The sequence below is a fragment of the Anomaloglossus baeobatrachus genome, chromosome 3 (assembly GCF_048569485.1).
Source record: "Anomaloglossus baeobatrachus isolate aAnoBae1 chromosome 3, aAnoBae1.hap1, whole genome shotgun sequence".
NCBI lineage: Eukaryota > Metazoa > Chordata > Amphibia > Anura > Aromobatidae > Anomaloglossus > Anomaloglossus baeobatrachus.
In genome coordinates, this window is record NC_134355.1 from 676593231 (window position 1) to 676619995 (window position 26765).

Below are 26765 nucleotides of genomic sequence, written 5' to 3' on the forward strand. Positions count from 1 at the left end.
GGAATTAAATATATGGATTTTTATCCAAAAATAACTATATAAACGGACATTAAAAAGGAATTAAATATATGGATTTTTATCCAAAAATAACTATATAAACGGACATTAAAAAGGAATTAAATATATGGATTTTTATCCAAAAATAACTATATAAACGGACATTAAAAAGGAATTAAATATATGGATTTTTATCCAAAAATAACTATATAAACGGACATTAAAAAGGAATTAAATATATGGATTTTTATCCAAAAATAACTATATAAACGGACATTAAAAAGGAATTAAATATATGGATTTTTATCCAAAAATAACTATATAAACGAACATTAAAAAGGAATTAAATATATGGATTTTTATCCAAAAATAACTATATAAACGGACATTAAAAAGGAATTAAATATATGGATTTTTATCCAAAAATAACTATATAAACGGACATTAAAAAGGAATTAAATATATGGATTTTTATCCAAAAATAACTATATAAACGGACATTAAAAAGGAATTAAATATATGGATTTTTATCCAAAAATAACTATATAAACGGACATTAAAAAGGAATTAAATATGGGAATTTTTATCCAAAAAGTACTATATAAACGGACATTAAAAAGGAATTAAATATATGGATTTTTATCCAAAAATAACTATATAAACGGACATTAAAAAGGAATTAAATATATGGATTTTTATCCAAAAATAACTATATAAACGGACATTAAAAAGGAATTAAATATATGGATTTTTATCCAAAAATAACTATATAAACGGACATTAAAAAGGAATTAAATATATGGATTTTTATCCAAAAATAACTATATAAACGGACATTAAAAAGGAATTAAATATATGGATTTTTATCCAAAAATAACTATATAAACGGACATTAAAAAGGAATTAAATATATGGATTTTTATCCAAAAATAACTATATAAACGAACATTAAAAAGGAATTAAATATATGGATTTTTATCCAAAAATAACTATATAAACGGACATTAAAAAGGAATTAAATATATGGATTTTTATCCAAAAATAACTATATAAACGGACATTAAAAAGGAATTAAATATATGGATTTTTATCCAAAAATAACTATATAAACGGACATTAAAAAGGAATTAAATATGGGAATTTTTATCCAAAAAGTACTATATAAACGGACATTAAAAAGGAATTAAATATATGGATTTTTATCCAAAAATAACTATATAAACGGACATTAAAAAGGAATTAAATATACGGATTTTTATCCAAAAATAACTATATAAACGGACATTAAAAAGGAATTAAATATATGGATTTTTATCCAAAAATAACTATATAAACGGACATTAAAAAGGAATTAAATATATGGATTTTTATCCAAAAATAACTATATAAACGGACATTAAAAAGGAATTAAATATATGGATTTTTATCCAAAAATAACTATATAAACGGACATTAAAAAGGAATTAAATATATGGATTTTTATCCAAAAATAACTATATAAACGAACATTAAAAAGGAATTAAATATATGGATTTTTATCCAAAAATAACTATATAAACGGACATTAAAAAGGAATTAAATATATGGATTTTTATCCAAAAATAACTATATAAACGGACATTAAAAAGGAATTAAATATATGGATTTTTATCCAAAAATAACTATATAAACGGACATTAAAAAGGAATTAAATATATGGATTTTTATCCAAAAATAACTATATAAACGGACATTAAAAAGGAATTAAATATGGGAATTTTTATCCAAAAAGTACTATATAAACGGACATTAAAAAGGAATTAAATATATGGATTTTTATCCAAAAATAACTATATAAACGGACATTAAAAAGGAATTAAATATATGGATTTTTATCCAAAAATAACTATATAAACGGACATTAAAAAGGAATTAAATATATGGATTTTTATCCAAAAATAACTATATAAACGGACATTAAAAAGGAATTAAATATATGGATTTTTATCCAAAAATAACTATATAAACGGACATTAAAAAGGAATTAAATATATGGATTTTTATCCAAAAATAACTATATAAACGGACATTAAAAAGGAATTAAATATATGGATTTTTATCCAAAAATAACTATATAAACGAACATTAAAAAGGAATTAAATATATGGATTTTTATCCAAAAATAACTATATAAACGGACATTAAAAAGGAATTAAATATATGGATTTTTATCCAAAAATAACTATATAAACGGACATTAAAAAGGAATTAAATATATGGATTTTTATCCAAAAATAACTATATAAACGGACATTAAAAAGGAATTAAATATGGGAATTTTTATCCAAAAAGTACTATATAAACGGACATTAAAAAGGAATTAAATATATGGATTTTTATCCAAAAATAACTATATAAACGGACATTAAAAAGGAATTAAATATATGGATTTTTATCCAAAAATAACTATATAAACGGACATTAAAAAGGAATTAAATATATGGATTTTTATCCAAAAATAACTATATAAACGGACATTAAAAAGGAATTAAATATATGGATTTTTATCCAAAAATAACTATATAAACGGACATTAAAAAGGAATTAAATATATGGATTTTTATCCAAAAATAACTATATAAACGGACATTAAAAAGGAATTAAATATATGGATTTCTTCGGCGCTCCATTGGGAGACCCAGACGATTGGGTGTATAGCTACTGCCTCCGGAGGCCACACAAAGCATTACACTAAAAAGTGTAAGGCCCCTCCCCTTCTGGCTATACACCCCCCGTGGGATCACGGGCTGCTCAGTTTTCAAGCTTTGTGCGAAGGAGGTCAGACATCCACGCATAGCTCCACTGTTTAGTCAGCAGTAGCTGCTGACTATGTCGGATGGAAGAAAAGAGGGCCCATACTAGGGCCCCCAGCATGCTCCCTTCTCACCCCACTTTTGTCGGCGGTGTTTGTTAAGGTTGAGGTACCCATTGCGGGTACGGAGGCTGGAGCCCACATGCTGTTTTCCTTCCCCATCCCCCTGAAGGGCTCTGGTGAAGTGGGATCTTACCGGCCTCCAGGCTCTGAGGCCGGGCTCCATCCACAGACCCGGAGAACCTGCTGGATACGGAGCTGGGTACCGTCAGGGACAAGGCCCTGCAACATTCAGGTACTCTGTGTCCCCGTGCAGACAGGCACAGACACACTCCAGCGTTGCTGGGTGTGCTAGTGCGCCGGGGACAGTAGCGCTGCGCGCTTGGGCTATACTCACTGCAGCTTAGCTGCAGTGAGTTTATTTGTGGGGAACTACCGCGCCGGCCGCCCCTAGAGGCTGCGGCGCGGCTGTGACTTGTGGTGCGCCGGGGACTTCGCGCTGACCGTGCTTTTACGACGGCAGCGCTTATAAATCTAGTCCCCGGCGTTTGCGGCCTAGTTCCGTTTCGTTCCCGCCCCCAACCCTGTCAGTCAGGGAAGGGGCGAGACGCTGTATAATGATCAGCGCCGAAGGGCTGGAGTCGTATTTACATACTCCAGCCCTCTCACTGGGCACAGTGGGACGCCAGTTTCCCGCTCTTTGTCTGCAGCACGCCCACGGCCCGCCCCTCTTCACAGGACGCCGGCAGCCATTCCTGCATGCAGTCTGAGCTGGAGAACGGACATAGCCCTGGGAGACCCAGACAGGGGATTCTGGCGACCACACACCCGCTCTTAAGCGGGCGGTAAGCAGCACCTAGGTGCTGACCCCACTAGTGCCACAGTGTTGTTTAGTGTACTTTTGTCTGTACCTATATATATTGCACTGTACGGTCGCTTCTTGACTTTATACCCTATATTGCTCTGAGGAGACGACAGCATGTCATCCGCAAAAAGCAAGGGTGCCAAGGCACAGGCTTTTTATGCTGCTTGTACCGCATGTGGGGCTGATCTACCGGCAGGTTCCTCTGACCCCCATTGTGTGCAATGTTCGGTCCCTGTGCCACTTCGTCAGCCGGAGTCTATGCTAGTAGTGGCCCAGGCAGAGACGCCTGTGAACCCTGCCCCGGTGACGGGGACAGAGTTTGCAGTTTTTGCTGATAAGATGTCTGTGACTATGACAAAAATTCTAGAAACTTTGCAGTCCAGGCCGGTCACTCAGACCATGGGCACTGCTGATTCAATGTTCCCCGGTCCCCCTCAGTTGGAACTAATCCGTGCTCCAAGGGGGTCCCACGCATCACAGGCTGAAGGCTCTGACTCGGACGACAGTCCCAGGCAGCCTAAGCGAGCTCGCTGGGAGAGACCCTCCACGTCCTCACGCTGGTCAGGGTCTCAGCGAGAGGATTCTCTGTATGATGAGACAGAGGTAGATGATCAGGAGTCTAATCCTGAGACCGCTCTCAATCTGGATACTCCTGATGGTGACGCCATGGTGAATGACCTTATAGCGGCCATCAATAGACTGTTGGATATTTCTCCCCCAGCCCCTCCAGCGGAGGAGGCAGCTGCACAGCAAGAGAAATTCCATTTCAGATATCCCAAGCGTAAATTGAGTACTTTTCTAGACCACTCTGACTTCAGAGAAGCAGTCCAGAAACATCATGCTTATCCAGATAAGCGTTTTTCCAAGCGTCTTAAGGATACACGTTATCCTTTTCCCCCTGACGTGGTCAAACGCTGGACCCAGTGTCCAAAGGTGGACCCCCCAATCTCCAGGCTTGCGGCTAGATCCATAGTTGCAGTGGAAGATGGGGCTTCACTTAAAGATGCCACTGACAGGCAGATGGACCTTTGGTTGAAATCTGTCTATGAAGCTATTGGCGCGTCGTTTGCTCCAGCATTCGCAGCCGTGTGGGCACTCCAAGCTATTTCAGCTGGTCTGGCGCAGGTGGACTCTGTCATACGTCCATCAGTGCCGCAGGTGGCGTCCTTAACCTCGCAAATGTCTGCGTTTGCGACTTACGCTATCAATGCTGTCCTGGACTCTACGAGCCGTACATCTATGGCGTCTGCCAACTCTGTCGTTTTACGCAGAGCCTTGTGGTTGAAAGAATGGAAAGCAGATTCTGCGTCCAAAAAATGCTTAACCAGTTTGCCATTATCTGGAGACAGACTGTTTGGTGAGCAATTGGCTGAAATCATTAAACAGTCCAAGGGTAAGGACTCTTCCTTACCCCAGCCCAGATCAAGCAAACCCCAACAGAGGAGGGGACAGTCGAGGTTTCGGTCCTTTCGTGGCTCGGGCAGGGCCCAATTCTCCTCGTCCAAAAGGACTCAGAAAGAGCAGAGGAGTTCAGATTCCTGGCGGGCTCACTCACGCCCAAAGAAAGCAGCCGGAGGAACCGCTTCCAAGGCGGCTGCCTCATGACTTTCAGCCTCCTCTCTCCGCATCCTCGGTCGGTGGCAGGCTCTCCCGCTTTGGCGACATTTGGCTGTCACAGGTCAAGGACCGGTGGGTGAGAGACGTTTTGTCTCACGGGTACAGGATAGAGTTCAGTTCTCGTCCTCCGCCTCGATTCTTCAGAACCTCCCCACCTCCCGACCGAGCCGATGCTCTTCTGCAGGCGGTGTGCTCCCTAAGGGCAGAAGGAGTGGTGATCCCTGTTCCTCCTCAGGAACAAGGTCAAGGTTTTTACTCCAATCTGTTTGTGGTACCAAAAAAGGACGGCTCTTTCCGTCCTGTTCTGGACCTAAAACTGCTCAACAAGCACGTGAAAATCAGGCGGTTCCGGATGGAATCCCTCCGCTCCGTCATTTCCTCGATGTCTCAAGGAGATTTTCTAGCATCAATAGACATCAAAGATGCTTATCTCCACGTGCCGATTGCTCCAGAGCACCAGCGTTTTCTACGCTTCGTGATAGGGGACGACCATCTTCAGTTCGTAGCCCTGCCATTTGGTCTGGCGACAGCCCCACGGGTTTTCACCAAGGTCATGGCAGCAGTGGTAGCAGTCTTGCACTCTCAGGGACACTCGGTGATCCCTTACTTGGACGATCTACTTGTCAAGGCACCCTCTCAAGGAGCATGCCAACACAGCCTGAACGATGCGCTGGAGACTCTCCAGACCTTCGGGTGGATCATCAACTTTTCAAAGTCAAACCTGTCTCCGACCCAATCACTAACATATCTTGGCATGGAGTTTCATACTCTCTCAGCGGTAGTGAAGCTTCCGCTGGACAAGCAGCGGTCACTACAGACAGGGGTGCAGTCTCTCCTTCAAGGCCAGTCGCACCCCTTAAGACGCCTCATGCACTTCCTAGGGAAGATGGTGGCAGCAATGGAGGCAGTTCCGTTTGCGCAGTTTCATCTGCGCCCACTTCAATGGGACATTCTCCGCCAATGGGACAGGAAGTCGACGTCCTTGGACAGGAAAGTCTCCCTTTCCCAGACGGCCAAGGACTCTCTTCAGTGGTGGCTCCTTCCCACCTCATTATCACAAGGAAGGTCCTTCCTACCCCCATCCTGGGCGGTGGTCACGACAGACGCGAGCCTGTCAGGGTGGGGAGCAGTTTTTCTCCACCACAGGGCTCAAGGTACGTGGACTCAGCAGGAGTCCACCCTTCAGATCAATGTTCTGGAAATCAGGGCAGTGTATCTTGCCCTACAAGCCTTCCAGCACTGGCTGGAAGGGAAGCAGATCCGAATTCAGTCAGACAACTCCACAGCGGTGGCATACATCAACCACCAAGGTGGGACACGCAGTCGGCAAGCCTTCCAGGAAGTCCGGCGGATTCTGATGTGGGTGGAAGCCACGGCCTCCACCATATCCGCAGTTCACATCCCCGGCGTAGAAAACTGGGAAGCAGACTTCCTCAGTCGCCAGGGCATGGACGCAGGGGAATGGTCCCTTCACCCGGACGTGTTTCAGGAAATCTGCCGCCGCTGGGGAGTGCCGGACGTCGACCTAATGGCGTCTCGGCACAACAACAAGGTCCCGACCTTCATGGTGAGGTCTCGCGATCAAAGAGCTCTGGCGGCAGACGCCTTGGTGCAAGATTGGTCGCAGTTCCAGCTTCCCTATGTGTTTCCCCCTCTGGCACTCTTGCCCAGAGTGCTACGCAAGATCAGGTGCGATTGCCGCCGCGTCTTACTCGTCGCCCCAGACTGGCCGAGGAGATCGTGGTACCCGGATCTGTGGCATCTCACGGTCGGCCAACCGTGGGCGCTACCAGACCGGCCAGACTTACTGTCACAAGGGCCGTTTTTCCATCTGAATTCTGCGGCCCTGAACCTGACTGTGTGGCCATTGAGTCCTGGATCCTAGCGTTTTCAGGATTATCTCAAGGGGTCGTGGCCACCATGAGACAGGCTAGGAAGCCCACGTCTGCTAAGATCTATCACAGAACGTGGAAGATTTTCTTATCCTGGTGCTCTGCACAGGGAGTGTCCCCCTGGCCATTTGCATTGCCTACTTTTCTTTCCTTCCTGCAATCTGGTTTGGAAAAAGGCTTAGCGCTCGGCTCCCTTAAAGGACAAGTCTCAGCGCTATCAGTATTTTTTCAGAAGCGTCTAGCACGACTTCCTCAGGTACGCACGTTCCTGCAGGGGGTTTGTCACATCGTCCCTCCGTACAAACGGCCGTTAGATCCATGGGATCTGAACAGGGTACTGGTTGCTCTCCAGAAGCCGCCCTTCGAGCCTCTGAAGGAGGTGTCACTTTCTCGACTCTCACAGAAAGTGGCCTTTCTGGTAGCGGTCACGTCTCTTCGGAGAGTGTCTGAGCTAGCAGCGCTGTCATCCAAAGCTCCCTTCCTGGTGTTTCACCAGGACAAGGTAGTGCTGCGCCCCATTCAGGAATTTCTCCCTAAGGTGGTATCCTCTTTTCATCTCAATCAGGATATCTCCTTACCTTCCTTTTGTCCTCATCCAGTTCATCGGTATGAGAAGGATTTGCATTTGTTAGATCTGGTGAGAGCACTCAGAATCTACATCTCCCGCACGGCGCCCCTGCGCCGCTCGGATGCACTCTTTGTCCTTGTCGCTGGTAAGCGCAAAGGGTCGCAGGCTTCCAAATCCACCCTGGCTCGATGGATCAAGGAACCAATTCTTGAAGCCTACCGTTCTGCTGGGCTTCCGGTTCCATCAGGGCTGAAGGCCCATTCTACCAGAGCCGTGGGTGCGTCCTGGGCATTACGACACCAGGCTACGGCTCAACAGGTGTGCCAGGCGGCTACCTGGTCGAGCCTGCACACTTTCACCAAACATTATCAGGTGCATACCTACGCTTCGGCGGACGCCAGCCTAGGTAGAAGAGTCCTGCAGGCGGCAGTTGCCTCCTCGTAGGGGAGGGCTGTTTTGCAGCTCTAACTTGAGGTATTATTTTACCCACCCAGGGACTGCTTTTGGACGTCCCAATCGTCTGGGTCTCCCAATGGAGCGCCGAAGAAGAAGGGAATTTTGTTACTTACCGTAAATTCCTTTTCTTCTAGCTCCAATTGGGAGACCCAGCACCCGCCCCTGTTTCCTTCGGGATTTTTGGTTTTTTCGGGTACACATGTTGTTCATGTTGAACGGTTTCAGTTCTCCGATGTTACTTCGGATTGAATTTGTTTAAACCAGTTATTGGCTTTCCTCCTTCTTGCTTTAGCACTAAAACTGAGCAGCCCGTGATCCCACGGGGGGTGTATAGCCAGAAGGGGAGGGGCCTTACACTTTTTAGTGTAATGCTTTGTGTGGCCTCCGGAGGCAGTAGCTATACACCCAATCGTCTGGGTCTCCCAATTGGAGCTAGAAGAAAAGGAATTTACGGTAAGTAAACAAAATTCCCTTCTTTTATCCAAAATAACTATATAAACGGACATTAAAAAGGAATTAAATATATGGATTTTTATCCAAAAATAACTATATAAACGGACATTAAAAAGGAATTAAATATATGGATTTTTATCCAAAAATAACTATATAAACGGACATTAAAAAGGAATTAAATATATGGATTTTTATCCAAAAATAACTATATAAACGGACATTAAAAAGGAATTAAATATGGGAATTTTTATCCAAAAAGAACTATATAAACGGACATTAAAAAGGAATTAAATATGGGAATTTTTATCCAAAAAGAACTATATAAACAGACATTAAAAAGGGGTTAATTATGTGGATCTTTATAAACAGATGTTGGAAAGAGCTTAAATATGTAAATTCTTACCGAAAAATAACTTTTGCAATTACCGTAGGTCCCATTAAAAAAAAAAAGAAAATTTTTTTTTAACCTTTTACAGCTCCTGTTTTGCTGGCTGCAGAATGAGTTAACTGAGGATGTCAGTGAGCTCATTCTGAGTAAGGTGTTTGTTTCCTATCTCACTTTTTCTCCGCTCCTCCCAGCCGACTTGGCATGTATTAGTTGAGGTGGAAGATGGGAAAAATAAACTCTTTTCAGAATGAGCTCACTGACAGATTCCCAGTTAACTCATTCTGCAGCCATTAATAGTGCAAGATTGGGGCTACAGAAGGAAAAAAAATGAAACCTTTTTGATTAGACCCAATTAATTAAAAATATATATTTTTAGACAAAATTCCATGCAGATGACCCTTTTTCAATATATAATGTCACACACTAAGTTTGGGTGTATTGAGCAGGCTCAGGAGCTGAGCCTGCAGCGTGCCTGGCATATGCCAGCTGTTATACAGCTGAACGGAGGGATGTTTTGATCACCGCTTTTAATCTCTGACACTGGGGAGGGGGCAAGGGGTGGTGGAGGGGAGGGAATAGGGCTAGGGGTTTACTAATCTGGGTACCCCTCAGCCCCCCATGTGAGGAGATCCCAACCAGAACCTATCCAAGGTCCCTAGAGCTCCAAGTTGATACTCCGTGAGACACCCTGATCAGTTATATACCGCCATGCAGTTGTATTACAATATATTTACAACTTTGAAGACTTTTAAGACTTTGCAATACCAAATACATTTATTGTTACACTGTCTTTCTTTTAAATTGGGTAAAAGAGGGAAAAATTAAAAAATGTTTAACATTTTTTTAAACACCTTTTTTTAAATTTTTTAAAAACTTTTTTAATGTTTTTACTTTGTTAATTTTTTAAACTTTTTTATAATTTTTTTTTAACTTTTAAAAAAAAAATTAGTTTTTTTTTTATTAAAAAACTTTAATTCTTTTAAAAACTGATTTAAAACCTTTTTTTTTTTTTTAAAGTCCTTTAGGTGACTTGAACCTGCAATGGTCCAATACATTTTTCTATATCATCTATACCCATCGCAGGTTCAAGTCCCCCTAAGGGACTTTAAAAACTTTTTTTTTTTTTAAATGTTAAAGAAACTGTCACGATGTGACTGTGGGAAAGCGAGGCACGGGGCTCCTCTGCTGTCCCTCACACTAGGTCTCCCTAATGTATCCCTAACCTCAGGGTTACCATTAATGGTGGAGATGCCAGAGTCCCATGCCTGGCTAGTTTCCTGACCAGAACTAATCTGATTCCCTCCTCCCACCAGGGAAGGAAGAGGCAGGAGTGAATGGAAACCGAGAAAGACAGACAAGGCAAAAAACAAAACTGCATACACCCAGGATTAGACAATGAGAGACTCAGGAGAAAAGGAAGAGCAGGAAGGTACCAGAAAAAACAAGGATTAACTGCACACAGCAACAAGTACTACGACCACCAGATAGTCTGGATCACAGCACCTCACCAGACCAGCTAAGGCCTGTTTCACACATCCTGCATTTTGCTGGATATGGCACGCATGCAGTACAGTAGATTCATTTACAGTGGAAGCGCGACACCATGTGGACAAATGCGGTTGGCAATGAAGCACACAACCGCATGGTGTCGCACTTCCACTGTAAATGAATCTACTGTACTGCATGCGTGTCATATCCAGCGAAATGCCGGATGTGTGAAACAGCCCTAAGATAGACTATACCTGGCATAGGTGGAAGCGTCCATCCAGCATATATGGGAGTGGAGCAGATGTGATTGGCTTCCCCACAACATGTGATCAAAGGAGACTGACAAACAGACTAACAAAGTAACTCTTACTAACCTGCCAATCTGTTGGACGACTCCCGAGTCTGCCTGCGCTGATTACAGACACCAGAGAACTTGTTGGGCAGGGTGTCAGAACCTGTCGTCTGAACAGATCCCGACGCCGCCATGACAGTTTAACAAAAAAGAGCTTGGGGAATCGTCCTGTGGAGGGAGGAACAAACACCAGACCTCTACGTTCTTGGTGGTCTACTTGACGCCGCAACAGGGGGCCATTTTTAATCCTCCCTAATAGTTCCTTGTTCTTGTATGGATGACATTGTATCAGCGTCATTCTCTAAAGGTGTGATTTCTCACGTGCTCCTACCTGCATGCATCCATCATGAGGAAACGTGCCATGAAGTCCCTGCCGTTATTTCCCCGGGAACTCCTGAGATGGAGAGCCTCGTTACAAATGATCGGTCGTGGAACAGATGTCCTCTTCGTAGAGTCCACATAAGCGCAATCATCCGTCTAGTAAATGGAGGTAACACAAGCGAGGAGAGCTTTTCTCAGATGATCCTCTGCTTTTAGTCGGATTTATTTGCTGCGCAGTTTTCCGAGGAGCCATTTGTCTCCGTTGTGATGCATCAAACTCCCGGGAGAAGAGATCAATGATGTCTCCAGTGAATGGTGCTGAACTCACTGAGAAATGGTTTCGTGGCCAAAAAAAAAAGAAGAACACATTTCTTCGGATTGTGTTTTTGGAGAGATCCGGAGAAAGCCTCGAAGGCGCCATAAAGTGCACGCTCGGAGCTAACGGCCTGTCTCTGAGACCGTAAAATAGAAGCGACTTTAGCGTTTGTTACTGTTGCCGTCAATTCTATTTTACTATTGTATCCAAATGTTAAATTCTCGGCATCTGCACCACGTGCTGTTTTGGGTTGACTCTTTACACCGCAACAAAAGGGCATGGCGTTGTTCTACGGAGCCGATACACTATGAGATTTTGGATTTTTTTTACATTGCCAAATTTTATTGAGCTGCTTGGATCCCAGTAATGAACTTGGATATTTTTGAGTCTTCTGGGGTAGAGGCGTCCGTCCTACTCATTTATAATTTCTAACTTTTTGGAAGTGTTAGTCATTAGCGTTGCACTCCCTACATGCAGATGCCACCCATCTACTCACCAGTGTATAATCGTATAATCGTCCAAACCGTGCACAGGATACAGAAAAATACTACGATCGCCTATGTAGCCGTTAGCATCATTGCTTATTTCATCTTCGTTTTCGCCTTTTTATTGCTAACTGTAAAATTTTGCAGTTTTTGATAAAAATGGACTTTTCTCCATGTGCGTGACCCGCAGTGATGAGACCCAACTTATTGAACTAGAATCTGGTAACTTATCTGGCAAATCATCCATTAATAAGAGATGTGAATGTCTGTATTTTATAGTTGACGTTCACTGAGTTGTTCCTGATAATCCCCCCCCCCCATATTTTTTTATTCCTGAAAAATTAAATAGGCAGAGTTTACCAACAGATTTATTGCAACTCAAGTCAGCGAGTCTGAGCAACAATATATGAGGGTCTAGTTGTGTCTAAACCTGTACAATCTTTAGGAGGATCAGCTGCTTGTCAGGGTATTTCTAACCCTGTACAGTCTATAGGATCGGCTACTTGTCTGGCGGTGTCTAACCTTGTACATTCTGTGGATCAGCTGCTTATCTGGCTGTGTCTGACCATGTACAATCTGTGGGAAGATCGGCTGCTTGTCTGGCTGTGTCTGACCATGTACAATCTGTGGGAGGATCAGCTGCTTCTCTGGCTGTATCTGACCATGTACAATCTGTGGGAGGATTGGCTGCTTGTCTGGCTGTTTCTGACCCTGTACAATCTGTGGGAAGATTGGTTGCTTGTCTGGCTGTGTCTGACCATGTACAATCTGTGGGAGGATCAGCTGCTTGTCTGGCTGTATCTGACCATGTACAATCTGTGGGAGGATCGGCTGCTTGTCTGGCTGTATCTGACCATGTACAATCTGTGGGAAGATTGGTTGCTTGTCTGGCTGTGTCTGACCATGTACAATCTGTGGGAAGATCGGCTGCTTGTCTGGCTGTATCTGACCATGTACAATCTGTGGGAGGATCGGCTGCTTGTCTGGCTGTATCTGACCATGTACAATCTGTGGGAAGATTGGTTGCTTGTCTGGCTGTGTCTGACCATGTACAATCTGTGGGAAGATTGGTTGCTTGTCTGGCTGTGTCTGACCATGTACAATCTGTGGGAGGATCAGCTGCTTGTCTGGCTGTATCTGACCATGTACAATCTGTGGGAAGATTGGTTCCTTGTCTGGCTGTTTCTGACCCTGTACAATCTGTGGGAAGATCGGCTGCTTGTTTGATGTGTCTGACGCTGTGCAATATGTGGGAGGATCGGCTGCTTGTCTGGCTGTATCTGACCATGTATAATCTGTGGGAGAATCGGCTGCTTGTCTGGCTGTATCTGACCATGTACAATCTGTGGGAGAATCGGCTGCTTGTCTGACCATGTAAAATCTGTGGGAGGATCGTCTGCTTGTCTAGCTGTGTCTGACCATGTACAATCTGTGGGAGAATCGGCTGCTTCTCTGACTGTATCTAACCATGTAAAATCTGTGGGAGGATCGTCTGCTTGTCTGGCTGTGTCTGACGCTGTGCAATATGTGGGAGGATCGGCTGCTTCTCTGACTGTATCTAACCATGTAAAATGTGTGAGAGGATCAGCTGCTTCTCTGACTGTATCTGACCATGTACAATCTGTGGGAAGATCGGCTGCTTGTCTGGTTGTGTCTGACCATGTACAATCTGTGGGAAGATCGGCTGCTTGTCTGGCTGTGTCTGACCATGTACACTCTGTGGGAGGATCGGCTGCTTGTCTGGCTGTGTCTGACCATGTACAATCTGTGGGAGGACCGGCTGCTTGTCTGGCTGTGTTTGACCATGTAAAATCTGGGAGGATCAGCTGCTTAAGTGGTCATTGTTTTGTCTGTTCCTGACTGTCTAAAAGCTTCTTGTCTGCCTGTATCTATCCCTCTACAAGCTGTGGGCCGACAACCGCTTGTCTTCGTGCTTGTGACCTTGTGTAAGGTGCAATTTAACATCATTCCTTCACTGTCACTACACTCCTTCTTTGGTTATGGAGAAGATTCAAAATTTCTCTGAAGGATGGATGAAGCCTTGTCTGGATGGCGCCATGTTGAGGTCCTTCAGCAGGTCATTCCTTCCTACATTAATGACTTGATCAAGGAAGTTATGTAGATATTTGGACAGAGCTTGAGAAGTAGAGGGTATATCATAGAGAGCGCTTCGCAATCTGTGGGAGGATCGGCTGTTTGTCTGGCTGTGTTTGACCATGTACAATCTGTGGGAAGATCGGCTGCTTGTCTGGCTGTGTCTGACCATGTACACTCTGTGGGAGGATCGGCTGCTTGTCTGGCTGTGTCTGACCATTAACAATCTATGGGAGGATCGGCTGCTTGTCTGGTTGTGTCTCACCATGTACACTCTGTGGGAAGATCGGCTGCTTGTCTGGCTGTGTCTGACCATGTGCAATCTGTGGGAGGATCGGCTGCTTGTCTGGCTGTGTCTGACCATGTACAATCTGTGGGAGGATCGGCTGCTTGTCTGGCTGTGTCTGACCCTGTACAATCTGTGGGAGGATCGGCTGCTTGTCTGACCATGTAAAATCTGTGGGAGGATCGGCTGCTTGTCTGGCTGTATCTGACCATGTACAATCTGTGAGAGGATCGGCTGCTTGTCTGACTGTATCTGACCATGTACAATCTGTGGGAAGATCGGCTGCTTGGCTGTGTCTGACCATGTACAATCTGTGGGAGGATCGGCTGCTTGTCTGGCTGTGTCTGACCCTGTACAATCTGTGGGAGGATCGGCTGCTTGTCTGACCATGTAAAATCTGTGGGAGGATCGGCTGCTTCTCTGGCTGTATCTGACCATGTACAATCTGTGAGAGGATCGGCTGCTTGTCTGACTGTATCTGACCATGTACAATCTGTGGGAAGATCGGCTGCTTGGCTGTGTCTGACCATGTACAATCTATGGGAAGATCGGCTGCTTGTCTGGTTGTGTCTGACCATGTACACTCTGTGGGAGGATCGGCTGCTTGTCTGGCTGTGTCTGACCATTAACAATCTATGGGAGGATCGGCTGCTTGTCTGGTTGTGTCTCACCATGTACACTCTGTGGGAGGATCGGCTGCTTGTCTGGCTCTGTCTGACCATGTGCAATCTGTGGGAAGATCGGCTGCTTGTCTCGCTGTGTCTGACCATGTGCAATCTGTGGGAGGATCGGCTGCTTGTCTGGCTGTGTCTGACCATGTACAATCTGTGGGAGGATCGGCTGCTTGTCTGGTTTTGTCTGACCATGTACAATCTGTGGGAGGATCGGCTGCTTGTCTGGTTTTGTTTGACCATGTACAATCTGTGGGAGGATCGGCTGCTTGTCTGGTTTTGTCTGACCATGTGCAATCTGTGGGAAGATCGGCTGCTTGTCTGGCTGTGTCTGACCATGTGCAATCTGTGGGAGGATCGGCTGCTTGTCTGGCTGTGTCTGACCATGTAAAATCTGGGAGGATCAGCTGCTTAAGTGGTCATTGTTTTGTCTGTTCCTGACTGTCTAAAAGCTTCTTGTCTGCCTGTATCTATCCCTCTACAAGCTGTGGGCCGACAACCGCTTGTCTTCCTGCTTGTGACCTTGTGTAAGGTGCAATTTAACATCATTCCTTCACTGTCACTACGCTCTTTGGTTATGGAGAAGATTCATAATTTCTCTGAAGGATGGATGAGGCTTTGTCTGGATGACGCCATGTTGAGGTCCTTCGGCAGGTCACTCCTTCCTACATTAATGACGTGGTCAAGGAAGTGCTGTAGATATTTGGACAGAGCTTGAGAAGTAGAGGGTACATCATGGAGAGCGCTCCGCACGTCACTATTCCAAGCTTTGCTGAGCATTATAAAGGTGACTGTAGACCTTATAGGCATTGAGATGTGTTTCGCCAGGATTTTTAATTACATTTTTGACAGAACAACAATGTCGAGGAGACCCAAGTATGTGTTTTCCGCTAATAAACTAGACCATTGATACAGAACACTATAACCGCTCCAACACAACAAACTTTGATTGTTAATTAGATCTGTATTAATTACTACATCACACACAGTGAAAGAAATAAGTATTTGATCACTTGCTGATTTTGTAAGTTTGCCCCCTGACAAAGACATGAACAGTCTATAATTTTTAGAGTGAGATATAGAATATCCAAAATAAAATCCAGAAAATCACATTGTATAAATTATATAAATTTATTTGCATTTCGCAGAGAGAAATAAGTATTTGATCCCTCTGGCAAACAAGACTTAATACTTGGTGGCCGTTACCTTGGTGGCCGCCCAGCAGTCAGACTTTTTTTTTAGTTGATGATGAGGTTTGCGCACGTCAGGAGGAATTTTGCTCCACTCCTCTTTTGCAGATCATCTATAAATCATTAAGATTTTGAGGCTGTCACTTGGCAACTCGGAGCTTTAGCTCCTTCATAAGTTGTTTTTTTTTATATGGGATTAAGGTCTGGAGGCTGGCTAAGCCACTCCATAACCTTAATGTGCTTCGTTTTGAGCCACTCCTTCGTTGCCTTGGCTGTATGTCACTGGGTCACTGTCATGCTGAAAGACCCAGCCACAACCCATTTTTAATGTCCTGGCAGATTTTACGGTACATGGCTCCATCCATTGTCCCATTGATGCGGCGAAGTAGTCCTGTGCGTTTAGCAGAGAAACACCCCCAAAACTTAGTGTTTCTACCTCCATACTTTACAGTGGGGATGGTGTTCTTTGGGTCATAGGCAGCATTTCTCTTCCTACAAACATGGCGAGTTGAGTTAATACCAAAGAGCTCAATTTTTGTCTCATCTGACCCCAGCACCTTCTCCCAATCACTCTCAGAATCATCCAGATGTTCATTGGCAAACTTCAGTTTGACCGGCTGCACATGGGCCTTCTACAGACGGGCCGGCTGCACATGGGCCTTCTTCAGACGGGCCGGCTGCACATGGGCCGCCTTCAGACGGGCCGGCTGCACATGGGCCGCCTTCAGACGGGCCGGCTGCACATGGGCCGCCTTCAGACGGGCCGGCTGCACATGGGCCGCCTTCAGACGGGCCGGCTGCACATGGGCCGCCTTCAGACGGGCCGGCTGCACATGGGCCGCCTTCAGACGGGCCGGCTGCACATGGGCCGCCTTCAGACGGGCCGGCTGCACATGGGCCGCCTTCAGACGGGCCGGCTGCACATGGGCCGCCTTCAGACGGGCCGGCTGCACATGGGCCGCCTTCAGACGGGCCGGCCGCACATGGGCCGCCTTCAGACGGGCCGGCCGCACATGGGCCGCCTTCAGACGGGCCGGCCGCACATGGGCCGCCTTCAGACGGGCCGGCCGCACATGGGCCGCCTTCAGACGGGCCGGCCGCACATGGGCCGCCTTCAGACGGGCCGGCCGCACATGGGCCGCCTTCAGACGGGCCGGCCGCACATGGGCCGCCTTCAGACGGGCCGGCCGCACATGGGCCGCCTTCAGACGGGCCGGCCGCACATGGGCCGCCTTCAGACGGGCCGGCCGCACATGGGCCGCTTTCAGACGGGCCGGCCGCACATGGGCCGCCTTCAGACGGGCCGGCCGCACATGGGCCGCCTTCAGACGGGCCGGCCGCACATGGGCCGCCTTCAGACGGGCCGGCCGCACATGGGCCGCCTTCAGACGGGCCGGCCGCACATGGGCCGCCTTCAGACGGGCCGGCCGCACATGGGCCGCCTTCAGACGGGCCGGCCGCACATGGGCCGCCTTCAGACGGGCCCGGCCGCACATGGGCCGCCTTCAGACGGGCAGGCCGCACATGGGCCGCCTTCAGACGGGCCGGCCGCACATGGGCCGCCTTCAGACGGGCCGGCCGCACATGGGCCGCCTTCAGACGGGCCGGCCGCACATGGGCCGCCTTCAGACGGGCCGGCCGCACATGGGCCGCCTTCAGACGGGCCGGCCGCACATGGGTCGCCTTCAGACGGGCCGGCCGCACATGGGCCGCCTTCAGACGGGCCGGCCGCACATGGGCCGCCTTCAGACGGGCCGGCCGCACATGGGCCTTCTTGAGCAGTGGGACTTTGCGAGCACTGCAGAATTTTAAGCCGTTAGGGCATAATGTGCTTCCAGTGGTTTTCTTGGTGACAGTGGTCCCTGCTGCCTTGAGATCAGTAACAAGTTCCCCCGTGTAGTTTTAGGCTGATCTCTCACCTTCCTCAGGATCCTTCATACCCCACGAGATGAGATTTTGCATGCAGCCCCAGATCAATGTTGATTGACACTCATTTTGTATTTCTTGTATTTTCTGACTATTGCACCAACAGTTGTCTCCTCTTCACCCAGCGTCTTACTTATGGTTTCTGTAGCCCATTCCAGCCTTGTGCAGATCTATAGTCTTCTCCATTCCAGCCTTGTGCAGGTCTATGGTCTTCTCCAATCCAGCCTTGTGCAGGTCTATGGTCTTCTCCATTCCAGCCTGGTGCAGGTCTATGGTCTTCTCCATTCCAGCCTTGTGCAGGTCTATGGTCTTCTCCATTCCAGCCTTGTGCAGGTCTATGGTCTTCTCCAATCCAGCCTTGTGCAGGTCTATGGTCTTCTCCATTCCAGCCTTGTGCAGGTCTATGATCTTCTCCATTTCAGCCTAGTGCAGGTCTATGGTCTTCTCCATTCCAGCCTTGTGCAGGTCTATGATCTTCTCCATTTCAGCCTGGTGCAGGTATATGGTCTTCTCCATTCCAGCCTGGTGCAGGTCTATGGTCTTCTCCATTCCAGCCTTGTGCAGGTCTATGATCTTCTCCATTCCAGCCTTGTGCAGGTCTATGGTCTTCTCCATTGCAGCCTTGTGCAGGTCTATGGTCTTCTCCATTCCAGCCTGGTGCAGGACTATGGTCTTCTCCATTCCAGCCTGGTGCAGGTCTATGGTCTTCTCCATTCCAGCCTTGTGCAGGTCTATGGTCTTCTCCATTGCAGCCTTGTGCAGGTCTATGGTCTTCTCCATTCCAGCCTGGTGCAGGACTATGGTCTTCTCCATTCCAGCCTGGTGCAGGACTATGGTCTTCTCCATTCCAGCCTGGTGCATGACTATGGTCTTCTCCATTCCAGTCTTGTGCAGGTCCATGGTCTGGTCCCTTACATCCTTAGAAAGCTCTTTGGTCATCCATGTTGTAGAGGTTAGAGTCTGACAGATTAATGGAGTCTGTGGACAAGAGTCTGTTATACAGGTGACAGTGTAAGACACCATCTGTAATGCAGGTAACGAGGGAATTAGGAGCGTTTTAAGTGTCTGTAGGAGCCAGAAAACTTAATGGTTGGTAGGGGATCAAATACTTATTTCTCTCTGCAAAATGCAAATCATTTTATATAATTTATACAATGTGTTTTTCTGTATTTTATTTTGGATATTCGATCTCTCACTGTTAAAATTAACCTAGCCTTAAAATTATAGACTGTTCAGGTCATTATCAGTGAAAAATCGTACACAATCAGCAAGGGATTAAATAATAATTTCCTTCACTGTATACTCAGTCGTCAACACAGAGACTTGTAGTTCATAGGCAGGCCAGGAAGAAGTTAATCTCTGCTGACCTGCTTGTTAATCTCCTTTAGTCAGTCACTCACCTCATATACAGTTAGGTCCAGAAATATTTGGACAGTGACACAAGTTTTGTTATTTTAGCTGTTCACAAAAACATGTTCAGAAATACAATTATATATATAATATGGGCTGAAAGTGCACACTCCCAGCTGCAATATGAGAGTTTTCACATCCAAATCGGAGAAAGGGTTTAGGAATCATAGCTCTGTAATGCATAGCCTCCTCTTTTTCAAGGGACCAAAAGTAATTGGACAAGGGACTCTAAGGGCTGCAATTAACTCTGAAGGCGTCTCCCTCGTTAACCTGTAATCAATGAAGTAGTTAAAAGGTCTGGGGTTGATTACAGGTGTGTGGTTTTGCATTTGGAAGCTGTTGCTGTGACCAGACAACATGCGGTCTAAGGAACTCTCAATTGAGGTGAAGCAGAACATCCTGAGGCTGAAAAAAAAGAAAAAATCCATCAGAGAGATAGCAGACATGCTTGGAGTAGCAAAATCCACAGTCGGGTACATTCTGAGAAAAAAGAAATTGACTGGTGAGCTTGGGAACTCAAAAAGGCCTGGGCGTCCACGGATGACAACAGTGGTGGATGATCGCCGCATACTTTCTTTGGTGAAGAAGAACCCGTTCACAACATCAACTGAAGTCCAGAACACTCTCAGTGAAGTAGGTGTATCTGTCTCTAAGTCAACAGTAAAGAGAAGACTCCATGAAAGTAAATACAAAGGGTTCACATCTAGATGCAAACCATTCATCAATTCCAAAAATAGACAGGCCAGAGTTACATTTGCTGAAAAACACCTCATGAAGCCGGCTCAATTCTGGAAAAGTATTCTATGGACAGATGAGACAAAGATCAACCTGTACCAGAATGATGGGAAGAAAAAAGTTTGGAGAAGAAAGGGAACGGCACATGATCCAAGGAACACCACATCCTCTGTAAAACATGGTGGAGGCAACGTGATGGCATGGGCATGCATGGCTTTCAATGGCACTGGGTCACTTGTGTTTATTGATGACATAACAGCAGACAAGAGTAGCCGGATGAATTCTGAAGTGTACCGGGATATACTTTCAGCCCAGATTCAGCCAAATGCCGCAAAGTTGATCGGACGGCGCTTCATAGTACAGATGGACAATGACCCCAAGCATACAGCCAAAGCTACCCAGGAGTTCATGAGTGCAAAAAAGTGGAACATTCTGCAATGGCCAAGTCAATCACCAGATCTTAACCCAATTGAGCATGCATTTCACTTGCTCAAATCCAGACTTAAGACGGAAAGACCCACAAACAAGCAAGACCTGAAGGCTGCGATTGTAAAGGCCTGGCAAAGCATTAGGAAGGAGGAAACCCAGCGTTTGGTGATGTCCATGGGTTCCAGACTTAAGGCAGTGATTGCCTCCAAAGGATTCGCAACAAAATATTGAAAATAAAAATATTTTTTTTGGGTTTGATATATTTGTCCAATTACTTTTGACCTCCTAAAATGTGGAGTGTTTGTAAAGAAATGTGACAATTCCTACAATTTCTATCAGATATTTTTGTTCAAACCTTCAAATTAAACGTTACAATCTGCACTTGAATTCTGTTGTAGAGGTTTCATTTCAAATCCAATGTGGTGGCATGCAGAGCCCAACTCGCCAAAACTGTGTCACTGTCCAAAGATTTCTGGACCTAACTGTATATACCGGCTGGACAATTGCATTAGTGCCAGCTATAGCTTGACTATACTAGCCTGGAGAGGTGGATTTATCAAGGCTTACTGGTGCTTGATATATTATTGTTGTGGTGTTAAGTCTATTTTGTCCTTTTTTGTTGCTTACTTCACTTGCTTTTCTCTTTAGCGTCTTAAGGTCCAGTCACACTAAGCAACTTACCAGCGATCCCAACAACGATAGGGATCGCTGGTAAGTTGCTAGGAGGTTGCTGGTGAGATGTCACACTGCGACGCTCCAGCGATCCCACCAGCAACCTGACCTGGCAGGGATCGCTGGAGCGTGGCTACACGAGTTGCTGGTGAGCTCACCAGCAACCAGTGACCAGCCACACGTTCAGAGAGCAGGGAGCAGCGCACACTGAGCACTGGCTCCCTGCTCTCCTGGCTACAGCACACATCGGGTTAATTAACCCGATGTGTGCTGCAGCTACATGTGCAGAGAGCAGGGAGCAGCGCACACTGCTTAGCGCTGGCTCCTTGCTCTCCTAGTTACAGCACACATCGGGTTAATTACCCGATGTGTGCTGCAGCTAAATGTGCAGAGAGCAGGGAGCAGCGCACAATGCTTAGCGCTGGCTCCTTGCTCTCCTAGTTACAGCACACATCGGGTTAATTAACCCGATGTGTGCTGCAGCTACATGTGCACAGAGCAGGAGCCGGCACTGACAGTGAGAGCGGCCGAGGCTGGTATCAAAGGTAAATATCGGGTAACCAAGGACAGGGCTTCTTGGTTACCCGATGTTTACATTGGTTACCAGCCTCCGCAGAAGCCGGCTCCTGCTGCCTGCACATTTAGTTGTTGCTGTCTCGCTGTCACACACAGCGATCTGTGCTTCACAGCGGGACAGCAACAACTAAAAAATGGCCCAGGACATTCAGCAACAACCAACGACCTCACAGCAGGGGCCAGGTTGTTGCTGGATGTCACACACAGCAACATCACTAGCAACGTCACAAACGTTGTTCGTTAGCAGCGATGTTGCTAGTGATGTTGCTTAGTGTGACGGGGCCTTTACTGTTTGTTCCTAAGTATGCAGTATGACTGAATTTCTGTTATCCCTTTCTGTGTCATCTGTGTTTCTATCCCCCTCCTGCCCCTTCGCTTGTGGCAGGAGGCAACAGATTAGCTTTACTCAGGAGTATATTAATGCATGGGACTCCAGGATCTCTACCATTAGGGGTAATCTGGAGGACAGGGATAGTCTAGGGTCCCCAAGCGTGAGGGATAACATAGAAGTCCCTTGTTCTTCGCTATCTCACAATCACATTGTGACAATTGGTGAAAACTTGTACATTGATGGGGGTCCGACTGGTGGGACCCACACGAATTTCATATTGGAGCAGTACACATGCCCGACCGCTGCTCTGCTCATTTTCTATGAGCCTGCCAGAAAATGCCAAGTGCAACTCTCCGCAACACAATTGGGAATGAAAGGAGTAGTCCGGCGTGTGCCCTGCCGCTGTCTAACAGGGATATTGGGTGCCCCATCAGGGATTAAAGAGCCTGTTCTGCCGAAAGATGTGGATCCTTGCAATTAGACCCATCCCCCATGATTTTAACGTTACTATCTATCCTGCAAATAGATGGTTATTTATTTTCTCTGGACAATTCCTTTAAGCAATGCTAAGAACAAAATGACACTTTTTCTGGAAGACTTGGAGAAATCTATAAACTCATTTCACGAGGATTTGTCTTTCTCCTTCTATGGAGTTTTATCCATCCGATATTCTAAGATTTATCCACATGTTCACAAATACATGTTTTCTCATAAACCTTTTAGACGTACGTTACTATTCATAGCACTTTAATCCTTTTCTCCCCTTGCGACCTGACTCGCAGAAACGCTACTCCATGAAACAGTGGGTCAACCCGTACATGGGAATTCACAACGTCTCTATTCTGTGCACCTATCCTAAGGGTCTAAACATGTTTTCTAAAAAATGAGATTCGACTCACTTGCCGAGAGCCAAAAGTAGTTGTTGTCTGGGTCATGACAGGTCGCAGACTTTAATTTGGTTCACCCATGTAGCATACCGGGTTTATTTTCTCGTCACTTGTGTCGGGAAACCGATGACAATTCAACAAGAATTATTACATGATCTATTATTATGGTTGCTTTTCAACTTTCTTCTTGAGTTTATGAACAAAACTAAACGTATCGAAAACTTTGGTCTTTGTGACTACAGCCACCCCGACACATGGCCACCCAACCAAGTGCCGCTCTTTGTACTTGTTCCTCTTGGGGGCTTGAGGGTTGGACCATTCAATGAAGACTGTACAATCTGGCGTTGTCCATTTTGTAATTGTTTCTCTTTGGGTCTTGAATGGTGGACCAGTCTATGAAGTCCATGCAATGTGGAATTGTCCACTTTCTAGCGGTTTCTCATGGGGTCTTGAGTGGTGAAGACCATACAATCTGCAGTTGTCCACTTTTTAATTGTTTCTCATGGGGTCTTGAATGGTGGACCATTCTATGAAGTCCGTACAGTCTGGACTTGTCCACTTTGTAGTCGTTTCTCTTGGGGTCTTGACTGGTGGACCATTCTATAAAATCCGTACAGTCTGGAGTTGTCTACTTTGTAGTTGTTTCTCTTGGGGTCTTGACTGGTGACCCATTCTATAAAATCCGTACAGTCTGGAGTGGTCTACTTTGTAGTTGTTTCTCTTGGGGTCTTGACTGGTGGACCATTCTATAAAATCCGTACAGTCTGGAGTTGTCTACTTTGTAGTTGTTTCTCATAGGGTCTTGAATGGTGGACCATTCTATTAAGACCGTACAATCTTGAGTTGTCCACTTGTTACACAATCCATCAGCTAGTTTTTTTGTGTCCATGGTTCAGATTTTCTTAATGGTGTAAATTTTGGTTTTCCCACATTGAACTTTTATTGTTACTAAAAGATACTAATGAAAGCTCAGATGTGGGACGCTGTTACAGACGATAGCTGATAGTCACTTAGACTGAAAGAAAAGAGCAGCTCTCAAAGAAGATTTGATTGTAAACCCCAAAAATCGTTCCACGAATCTCCACTTTGTAGATGCATTAGGTCCACAAATCTCGACCTCCACTAAAGTGTATTGTGGATTTATCCACTGGATTGGTGAAAAATATATGATCAGGAACCTAGAATAGGACCACCTCATCCCCTGCAAGGCTTCCTTGCAGCAGTGGAGGCCATGCTCATTTTTGGTCTTCCATTCCAGGGATTTCATTTCCATTCCACCCACACTCATGGAACATTTATCAGCTATAGATTTTTTTTTGCCGTCATGTTCCTCTTCAGTAGCCCACCAACAAGTGATCTTCCTGGACCCCTCTCAGGAGATTATTGGGGGTCATTTACTGTCAAATCTGAACGCCTTATGTTTAGTGTGGAAGTTGTGCTCTCCTTGCTGATTTTACTTACCTCTCTACCTTAGTTCTTGAAGATATCAGACATGATGATTGAGTGACACTTAATATCCACTCACTTACAATTTCCCTCGGTAAGATCTTGGTCCTTTTTGAAATCCTTTGGAGCAAATGACAAAAGGTGCTCATTAGCTCTACCTCTCCTCCCGTCAGCGCTGCGCTCACCGCTCCAGATCTGAGCCCCGCTGCTCATTTAGCGAGTGATACATTACGCCACAAGTGTCTCCTTCAAGCAGTTCTGCGACTTGAAAGAGCAGAAGAGTCTCCAGTGCTTGCAGCTTGTGCTCTAATGGCCTCTTCCCTCATATTCTGGAGACGTGAGGATTACGGGACTGTTCATGTTATACATGAGCAATTGATTTCATTTGCATGTCTTTATATCGGCAATTTTCACCAAAAGTTGAGCTACAAAGTTACATTCAAAAATGTTGTCACCCCCTAGTGTAAGCTGGTCCTTGCTTTAGGGATGTTCTTACAATCTGAATATTCCTCCTTACTTAGAGCGATGTCTTGTGTGTCCTGAAAACTAACATTCCGGAAAATGTTCTTTACACTGGAGATCTGTTGTCACCGGTGGTTCTTCTTCATGGGATACAATGAAGATATCTTCATTGACTTGGAAGTCTTGACATGTCCTCCTGGAAATGTGAGAATTATGGGACTGTGGCAGATAAGTTCTAAGATATTTACTGGTTGTTGAATTCTTAGTCCTAGACCAAGTTTTGGATTTTTTTTTGGAGGAGGAGGTTAAAGACTTGAGTTTTTCAAGTGGAAACCAGTTCAGGAAAGTCTCTTAGGGTTTTCTTTGGTTTTCGTTTCATGAAGCAGTTTTGAAAAGTTGTTGTTTTTTTTTTTTTTGTTTTTTTTTAAGAAGCACCTCGGAAGACGATTTTGTTTTTCCCCTGGAGTGGAGGAACCGCTTCAAAGAATTACCATTATTTCCATCAGGTGTTTTTTCAAAACCTGAAGAAGGAAACAAAATAAGATCAAAATACTCAATGCATAAACTGCGAAATAGGTTGAACAGGAATAGGAAGATTAAACCCTTAACGACCCATGACGTATTGGGTACGTCATGGATCGTGTGGAGTTAATCCCCGCCTCCTGCCGTGTGCAGGCGGCGGCGGCGATCCGGGCACATATCGGCTGTTTTCAACAGCCGACGTGTGCCTGCTAGTCGCGGGTGGAATCGTTTCCACCCGCGGCCATTAACTCCTTACATCTCGCTGCCAAAATCTGGCAGCGAGATGTATATCTGCGCCGCCATGACAGTGACTTACCCCGCCCCCATCGGAAGTCACGTGACATGATCACGTGACTTTCAGTGGTTGCCATAGTAGCACAGGGTCATGTGATGACACCTGTAGCTAACATGAGTCACTTCCTCTCAATGCCAGAATACAGCCGGCATTGAAAGTAAAGCACCGTATCTGCTGTTTACAGCTCTGTAGCTGTGATCAGCAGATAGGGCAGAGCGATCGGATTGCTGATCGCTATAGCCCCCTAGGGGGACTAGTAAAATAAAAAAAAGTTTAAAAAAAGTTTTTTTAAAAAATTAAGAAAAAATAAAATCTAAAAGTTCAAATCACCCCCCTTTCACCCCATTGAAAATTAAAGGGTTAAAAAAATAAAAAATATACACATATTTTAGTATCGCCACGTTCATAAATGCCCAATCTATCAAAATATAAAATCAAGTAATCTGATCAGTAAACGGCGTAGCGGCAAAAAAAATCCAAACACTAAAATTACGTTTTTTTGGTCGCCGCAAAATGCAGTAACAGGCGATCAAAGCGTAGCATCTGCGCAAAAATGATACCATTAAAAATGTCAGCTCGAGACGCAGAAAATAAGCAGTCACTGTGCCATAGATCCCGAAAAATGAGAACGCTATGGGTTTTGGAAAATGGCGCAAAACGTGCGCCACTTTTTTTGGACAAGCTTGTAAAAATTTTTTAACCCCTTAAATGCAAGTAAACCTATTCATGTTTGGTATCTACAAACTCGCACCGACCTCAGGCATCACATAGATACATCAGTTTT

At 45.3% G+C, this 26765-nt stretch overlaps 1 protein-coding gene across 1 annotated transcript in view; it reads left to right on the forward strand.

The window, feature by feature from the left end:
- ELP3 (elongator acetyltransferase complex subunit 3) overlaps positions 1-26765 on the forward strand; it is a 208414-nt gene that overhangs the window by 102898 nt on the left and 78751 nt on the right. The gene's annotated exons all lie outside the window — the stretch shown is intronic.